Source organism: Clytia hemisphaerica, unplaced genomic scaffold, assembly GCF_902728285.1.
Source record: "Clytia hemisphaerica strain Z4C2 unplaced genomic scaffold, Clytia hemisphaerica genome assembly, whole genome shotgun sequence".
Classification (NCBI taxonomy): domain Eukaryota; kingdom Metazoa; phylum Cnidaria; class Hydrozoa; order Leptothecata; family Clytiidae; genus Clytia; species Clytia hemisphaerica.
Window position 1 is genome coordinate 2,138,212 of NW_027103968.1, and position 8,932 is coordinate 2,147,143.

Consider the following 8,932-nt stretch of genomic DNA (forward strand, 5'->3'; position numbering starts at 1 on the left):
AAGCAGAATTTCAATTACTCGAGACTAAGAATCTACTCTCAGATACCTTATTGGTATATATTTTCGCGTGTTACAAATTTTCGAGGGTACTTAATTTCGCGAGTTTTTTGGTCAATTTTCGCGAAATTTAATACTGTTTAAATTTTTCAAAATTACAAAATCGCGAAATTAAATACACGCGAAAAATTTTTTCTTAGTATTTTGTTAGTATTTTTACATCAAAAACGTTGTGTTTCAAGCAAAATCAGTCTTTTTCTTGCTTTATATTCCCACTTTCTGAAAATACCTAGTTTAGTGAATCGCGAAATTTAATACACGCGAAAATTTTCCAGAAGTCGGCAATCGCGAAATTTAATACACGCGAAACACGTTTTTTCGAAAAAATTTCGCGATTCGCGAAAATTTGTAACACGCAAAAATATATACCAATAAGGTATGTTGCTGGATTCCTCATATTTTCTCTGAAAAGAAAATTGAGGGGGAAACCTCTTCTCAAACTAAAACAGTCGTTACCCTACTTGAACAGCTTTCTTCTAAAAATGACGAAGATCTTGGCGACCAAATTTCACTGAATGACTTTACTTGTCATTGGGTGGACCAGATCAATCGAGGTGGGCTCATGAAAATCACCGATGACTTTTGTAAAGCTAATGGAAAATTTCGCTAGGGTTATTTTGAATAAGAACACCTTAATAAGGTATTGTGGTAGTGACTTGAGGAAAGTGGTAATCGATAGATTTGACAAGAATGTCATGTTGAAAGAAAAATGGAATGCATTAACAATTGGATTGAGATATAGAGAGATGGCAAACCAAATCCTGGAAGCTATCTTCTGGAAATGGGCAAATTTGAGAGTCAATTCCTTTATAAAACACTGGTTAGAATTACGCAGAAATGAATTGTTTAAAAAGGGAGAGGAAGTTGCAGAAAAAGCTGCACCAGCAATGCGAAAGGCATTGAAAGCTAAAAGAAGGTTAAAGCTAGAAACTCAAACAACTCCCATAAAAAGTTCTTCAACAAAACTTGCTGCAAAGAAAACTATTGCAAAATATAAAAAGAATGTCACGAAGAAAAAGAAATGATCAAGAACACTTTTTTTATGAATATATGTACATCGTTGTTTTTTTCATTAGTTTTGTGTATTTTATTTGTCTTTACTTTTTTTTCAAAATTACAATATAAAGAAAGAAACAAACAAAAAAACCTCAAAGATCCAGGCTCAATTCTTGCTAAAACTCAAGCATTGCCTATAGGAATTAGAACATCCAAAATTTTTGGAGCCTTTGGATGTTCTTAACTTGTTCCCAACATTTCGGACATCGAAGCCTTATGTTCTCATATAGTTTCTTCTTATAAAAACGTGTATGGTGAGCCACAGTTTCCAAAATGTTAAAAGATTAAATCTGCCTCGGAAAACCTCAATTACAGTAAGTTTGTTAGTTTTCGAGTATTTATAGAGTGATTTTCAGACTTAAATCAATGATATCAACTTAATAAGAAACAATAAAATTGGGGTGTTGGATTTTCACAAGCTTAAGCATCAAAAAACATATTTGAGGCTCAAAAATACTTTAAGGGAACTTATTTTGGCGAAATTGGGTTCCCACCAAAATTAATTTATTAGGTTGATTAAAGAAATTAACCATACGCAGACCCCCCCCCCTCATGCAGTTACTTTAATCGTAGAAACTTTAGCGAGACTAATTTTAGCGTTTTAGCGAGTTTTCCCTATTTTCGCTAAAATAAATCTCGCTAAAACACGCCGAAATTTCTGTTTATATTGGCTTGATACATTTTTATCAATAGGAAGGGTTTCAGTGCAAAGAAATGCTAGAAAACGAGTTCAGTCAATAATGTAATACGAGTATTCGCTAAAATTTATCCACGCGAAATTTTTTGAAATCGTGATTCGCTAAGATAAATCCTAAAAAAAATCAAGATTTTCCTGACTCCTAATATACGCTAAAATTAAGTCTCGCTAAAATTTCTACGATTTAAGTAGTACACGACATCATCAGTAGTAACTGCCTTTTTAAAGCTAACAATTTTATACCACCACCCTTTGCAGTTACTACACTACACTACACCAGTCTGTTTTATTTAGAATTCCTTTTCTTGATCTCACAGGTAGCCACTCTGCATCTTTTATCAAAACTACCATTGGACTCAACAGTATTGGAGCAATGTTAATACCTAGATCCAAGAAGGCGTCAAGAAAAAGGATCTGTAGGTGCAATTTCAAGTTTGGCTGAAAAGCTTACCAAACCATTGGAAAGTGTTGTAAAGGACGTATTCCCAGGATGCTCATCAGAAAGTGAAGTGGTTGATGTAATCAAAACCGAGTGGAGAGAGTATCAAATGGAAATTATACCGGAAGGTTTTTATGTGTCAACTCCAAATATGGCTGGTAGAAAGCAATTCTCTTACTGGGAATATGCATTTGATGTTGCAGGTATCTCCAATGATGAAAGCAGTGAAGTGCCAAGAACAAATCTCGATGTTGATTCCTTCATCATTTCAATGGAGAAAAAGTTTTTGAAGGATGGGTCTTATAAATATCCCAATCTTTGCCAGCTATTTAAGAACATAGCATCGATTCCTCATGGAAACGGTGCTCCTGAGAATGGTTTCTCTATTAACAAGCGTATTCTTCAATTGCACGGTACATCAATCCAGACTGATACTCTAGAATCTATACGCTTCACCAAAGATACTATTCTAACTTATGGTTCTCGTTTTGAAATTCCAATAACGAAACATCTACTTGAATCGGTCAAGCTCTCTCATAGTCGCTATGAAGCTGATCTGAAACACAAAAAAGAGTTGAAGGAGGCTGAACAAGGAAGATCTGCAGAGCTTAACCAAAAAGCTGCAGAGGAGGAGCGCATGAAGCAAGAAAAAGCCCAAAAAAACGAAGAAAAATATCAACTCTCAGCTTCTCTTCAACAGTTAGAAAATGGAATCTTGGAAATTTGCTGTTAAAAAGATCAGTAACTAAAAGACAATTACAAACATGTCAATCTAAAATTGACACTGGTCTCAAACGAAAAAAAGAACTTGTTGATCAAAAACAGGTAATTGAAAAGAGAATGAAAGAATTGTGAATTGTATGCTTTCATTTGTATACCATCGACATCGTTGATATTAAACTTCTTATTTTTGTTCATTTCCTCATCAAAGCTCACTTTTTGAGATACATACATTTATTTCATCATTTATGGCGTCTTTTATGCCAATGCTTATTTTTGTTATACTTATGTTTTTACAAAAGTAGCTGAAAGTAGTGTTATGTTTTTCTTTTCGGCACTATCATATTGTTATACGATCGATAGAAATATCTAGGAAAACTGTTGCTTTGTTTTGTTTGAATATTTTTAACCATTACACTAGAAAATTGGAAGACACTATATCATTATGACTGTATGAGTTATTATATTCGTGTCTTGACATCAGAAATATGTGAAAACTTTGAGTACACAGAAGTTTCTACTGTACAATTTTGTTTCTATTTTGTTAATACAGAAGGTTTGTTAGGTAAAGGTGAACACATCACAAACATCCTTATATTCAGAGAGATTTTCCTTCAGATGGTTTGATTCAAGACTTCATTTTCTGCGAAAATCATTATTTTTACATTCTCTTTATCTTTAAACCTTCAGGCCTACCACCTTATATAAGCGTATATGATACTTATACAAGAAGATCTTTTTTATGATCTTGTTTTTCAACATTTACCTTTGTTTACACTGTTGTGATTTTTTCATTATAGTTTATATTTTTATGATACTTGAACAATTTTTACTAGTTCGACACTCTTCAACTTAGTACTAGCTGTTTTTTGGGGTACTGTGACAGTGGGTAATAAAAGCACAATGATAACAGTGTCACAATGTGACATTGCAAGAGGGCCTTGATTTACATAATTTCTATTCCGCTTTTACTGGACTTGTATTGATAGGGAGTTTGAAAGAGTGCAAGAATTTTTCTCATAATAATGTCCTAACTTTTGTTGAAATGTCATAAATTGTCATGAATTTTACACCCAAAAATGTCATAAAATGTCCTAAAAAAGCATTAAAAACTGTCATAAATTCATAAAAAAATTAGCTAAATCAAGAGTGGGAGACCTGATAGACGCAAAAAGACTTAAGATTTACTATCAGGGATACCCATCTTTCACGAAGAAGATGTTATTGAAATTGAAAATGGTACAATAGGCAATGGTCAATTTGGAAATGTGAAAGCTTTTAGATTAAAAAGGCTCAATATTGTGGTCGCTTGCAAAACAATGTCAGATGAAACATCGTCTAAAGATGATGTTTTAAGTGAGGCTGTTGTAGGAAGCTACACACTTTTCCAATCCAAAAACATACAATATTCAACCAGGAAGTGACACTGCAAAAAATACAATACATATCATCGTCACATTGCATATGAACTGAGAAACATACCAGGATCAAAACAAAGCGTTCAAACCGATATATTTTCTCTTGGACACATGCTTAAACATTTATCTGCTTTTGTGCCTTGTGACCAAGTTGTAGAACTAGGAAGAAGTATGAAAGTAAATGAGGCAGATTTTCGAATCCCCTTTAAAACAGCATTGACTGTGTTGATGAAAATGAAATGATATTGCACATTTTTATTACTTTGGTATTTTACCTTCAATAGTAGGATGAATTTTTTCCTAAGCTATTTATCTAAGGCTTAGCTGTTACAAAAACAGTGTGATCAATTCCTAATTTCATGGATTTGAGTCTCTAATTGCACGGTTTAGGAAAAGTTTACAATTTTATATATTTTTGGATATCAAAAGAGAGAAATCTTTGTCATTTTGTTGTTTTTCATGTGTGTTTTTGTTATGGCAGTCTATTTAAATTGTTTTAATGACTTATTTTTTAACGTCATTTGAAAAATGTCATTAACATTTAAAAGAAGAGAAACAACAGTAACAAAGAAAAAAGTATCATAGTTCGGACCCCCCCCTTTCTTAAGGGGAGGATGAAACCTTCCAAAAAAGTGAAGAAGGGGGGGGGGTCAGAAATTTTCATTAAAAAGGGGGATATCAAGGAGGGGGGATTGTTCAAGAAGGGGGGCTTGTTTAAGAAGGGGGGGCTTACATATTTTGTAGATTATTTTCCAGCACTGTTACTTCACTTTCACTAAAAAGTGGTATTATATTTGCCAGACTTTATTTTTATTTACTGTTTCCCTTCACTTTTTACCATAAACAAATAGAGAGAGAAAACAAGGGAATTGATTTTTACAAAGGGGTAGCAGCGAGAAGGGGATTATCGGATCGCACTATTCACTATATATTTTCGAAAATTTAGCCCGAATCCCTTGGGGGATAGGCATTTTTAAAGGTTGGGGGGGGCATGCCAAGAAGGGGGATCATTTAACAAGAAGGGGATCAGACCCCTTTCCGCACTATGAGTATATTAACCTTAATTATAATACCCTAAATTATTATAGGTATCATTGATTATCTATTAACAAAAAATAATGCAATGATTTTTTTAACTGGAATTCAGATGAATTTCTTTAATTTGTACTGCAGTCCTATTGATAATTACATTTTATCTTTGAATAACATTATAACTGTTTCATTAATTTTTAGGAAAATCACGAACATGGGAGACACAATATCCCAATCTATCAGGAATGTTGGTGAACTAGTTAAAAGCCAAGGGGAAAAGATTGAAGCCCTCGAAACAAAACTTCAATCCATCGAAAACAAATTGAGCCAGCACCTGGAAACGATTAAAAAGTCAACAAAAGTGACTGTTCCAAAATTTTTTCAGGTAAGACTTTGCAGGACTTTGATTCATTACTCTGAATTAATATTATTAAAGACTTTCCAATTGTTTAAATTTAGTTTTGTCACTAACTTTTTCATTTATCATCGTCACTTGAAGGAGCAAAAAAAAAACCCACATTTGTAGTTTTGGTCCTCTGTTTTAGGGTCAGGCCTGGAGTTGCTTGTAAGGTTGCTTATGAACCAAAAGCTTAAAATGGGCTAAAAACATTTTTCATTCTTAAATTGACAATAAAGGCATTTCTCAGATTTGCAAGGCCTTCTGTTATTTTTTATTGCAGAAGAAAAAAGTTGCTAATTTGGTTTTGAGGTTTTTTTGAGATTTTACTGAATTTAAAAGAAGGGGGGCTTGTGAAAATTTCAAATAAAAGGGGTGGCTTGGACAAAAAGAGGGGGCTTGGAAGATTTGGCAATTTGCAAAAGAGTGTTTTCCATTCATTTTTAAATTTCTCAACAATTATTATATTTCCATTCATTTGAATGAAGCAAAAACTCTTCTTTCTACAACTCTTGATGGAGTATGTTGCTTTTTCAACCTTTGCAAGACAGCTGCTTTTGTTTTCCACCACTTATTTCACAAAAGATCGAAACAGAGGGGGGTTGAACTTAAACCTGGGAAAAAGAGGGGGGTTGAGGAATTTTCATTTTTAAGAGGGGGTTGAGCTAAAAGAGGGGTGTCATTTTTAAGGGGGGCTTGATACCCCTCTGCCCACTATGATTTTGAGACCTAATCCCTTTAAAGTAGGGCTATCTTGGGATTGGTGACACAGGGGTGAGTTAAAATTAACTTTTGGAAAGTTTTATGCTAGAAATTTTGAAATTTTAATAGCTCATAGACATTATTTTCTTGTTTAGAAAAGGATCGTGCGGACTTATGGTTTGTGCCCAGAGGAGAAAAAATGGGATTTACTCAACAGTAAGTTGTATAATTCTTTGATTTGTTTGCATTTTAGGTCCAATTTATAACAGTTTGGTAAACTTTGTAACAATTCAAGTCTTACAATTTAAAGTATCTATTCGAGTGAAACGAACAGTCATTTTGGTAGTTATTTTGACGTTGTATCATCTTTTGATTAACAAAGTATTTTTTCTTTTGTTTCTGTTAGATGGAATTCAAAGGTTAATGGGAAAATAACGGCCCAAATCCTTGCGGACATTCATGCCCAGTTGAAGGGAAAACAACCCGAAGATGTGATTTTAGGTAACACACGGGACTACTTTTAATCTGTATCTTGACCTCATCTCTTACTGAAATAAGCAGAGTCAATGAAAACTTTGCCAAGCTTGGCTAAGGATGACTACAACCGTCGATCATAATATATATTGGTTTATTATTGTAATTAGAAAAACGAAGTGATAACAATTTAGGTGGTAAATTTAGGCTCCTAATTATAAATGTGAATGAATATACTGATTGGACTTTTCTTACAGCGGGTTTGAAGACACATTTTACATCAATTAAACGCGAACACGATGCGGAGCTGAATGATCCAGGGAAATACAGAGAAGACAAGCTTAAGAAGAAATATCGTTCTAGAAAACAACGGGTAAGCTTTGCAACCTTAAATGCTTAAGCTAGCCTCACAAAAAATTACTTCATGGGTAATCAAAACTCTAAACTAAGCTCACACTTGTTTTAGTGTGTACAAGATCAAACAATCATTGGTTGATATAACTCAGAGGACGGAAAAGAAAAGCTTTCAGTTCCTTTTAACTTCTATTTTAGCTTTATAATGCACGTACAAAATATATCAAGGATGGTCTTGAGGAGGAATTGTGGGCCGGTGTAAACCCGAATGACATGACGGATGAAGAGGATGGCGCAAACAACTCGTTTAAAAGGAAAACCCCGAAAGATCGTCCCCTTGAGTTGACAGAACTCATACAGAAACTTGATCGTCGTCACGAAGAATCAATGGCGAAAAGGGATAAACCTGCCCTGAAAGAGTTTCATCAGACTCTCCCGTGAAATTCGGGTAGTTATTATTTATTATATACTTATAATTGTAGCAGGTGGCTCAAAAAAACTTTGGTCGTAAAACCAGATTGACATTATATTTTTCCGAGGTCTGAATCGCTGTTTCAAAAACGCTGAGCTGTCGTAACTTTTGCATTTTTTCAACCAATCATCAAAGCATAAATTTGATGCCCTTTTTACGTGTTTTTCACAAGTGAATTTTGACTTCAAAAGCTCATATCTTGACAACCACTTGAGCAAACTTAAAGAATTAAACATCAAAATTTAAAGTTAGACTATCTTCTTCTTTCTAATAAAAGTGGTTTTGAGTTCAAAAACAAGGCTTTGCTCGGTCTCAGTGGGCCACCAAACGTCAAAAGTGAGTCACCCAGTATATTTATTGTAACATTACATTTCTTTCAAACCATTGTATAATAAAAGTAGCTACCTGTAAGTAATGTTTTCAAGATTTTTGAGAGAGCTTTTGAGTTTGGTTGAGTTTTTAAATCGCTTTTAAATTTAAATACGCGTAATTTTCTTTCTTCGGGACTCAAAAAAGTGTCAAAGTAAAACTTTCTTAGAAATACCATGACAATCTCTGAAATTTGTTCAATTAAAAAAAAGGTTTTTCACAACGTTTGCGACTCACTCATAGTACACGCTTTTTTTTATAAGAACCAGTAAATTTTGGCTCAGGCTGGGCTGTTCTTAATTTTCCGAATTTTTTAGGCTGAAATGTTTTTATGATGTTCTTAATTACGCTTAGTTTCTTTATTTATAAACTTAAAATGGCTTAAAATCTGTTAAAATCCCTTAAAATCACTCAACGGTCGTAAGGGGCTCATTTTCGGTTTTCTCAAAACTGCATGTACTTCCACCTCATAAACATACCTATTTTTGGACTTTTTTGAAGAAGCTTAATTTAACCGTCATGAATGTGTCCTGTCAGATGTCCCATAATGCACCAAACTCGAAAAATTTTGGAAAATCCTTGAAAAATCCGCCATTTTGATGACGTCATTGACAGAAAAACTTGAATAAGTTCAGGTAGAAAAAAGATTTCGAGCTCAAATTTTTACCAGAGATTCAAATTAAAAATTAAAAGCATTTTAAATCGAAATTGTTTTGATTTTTTGATGACGTCAGCGTTTTTTCGC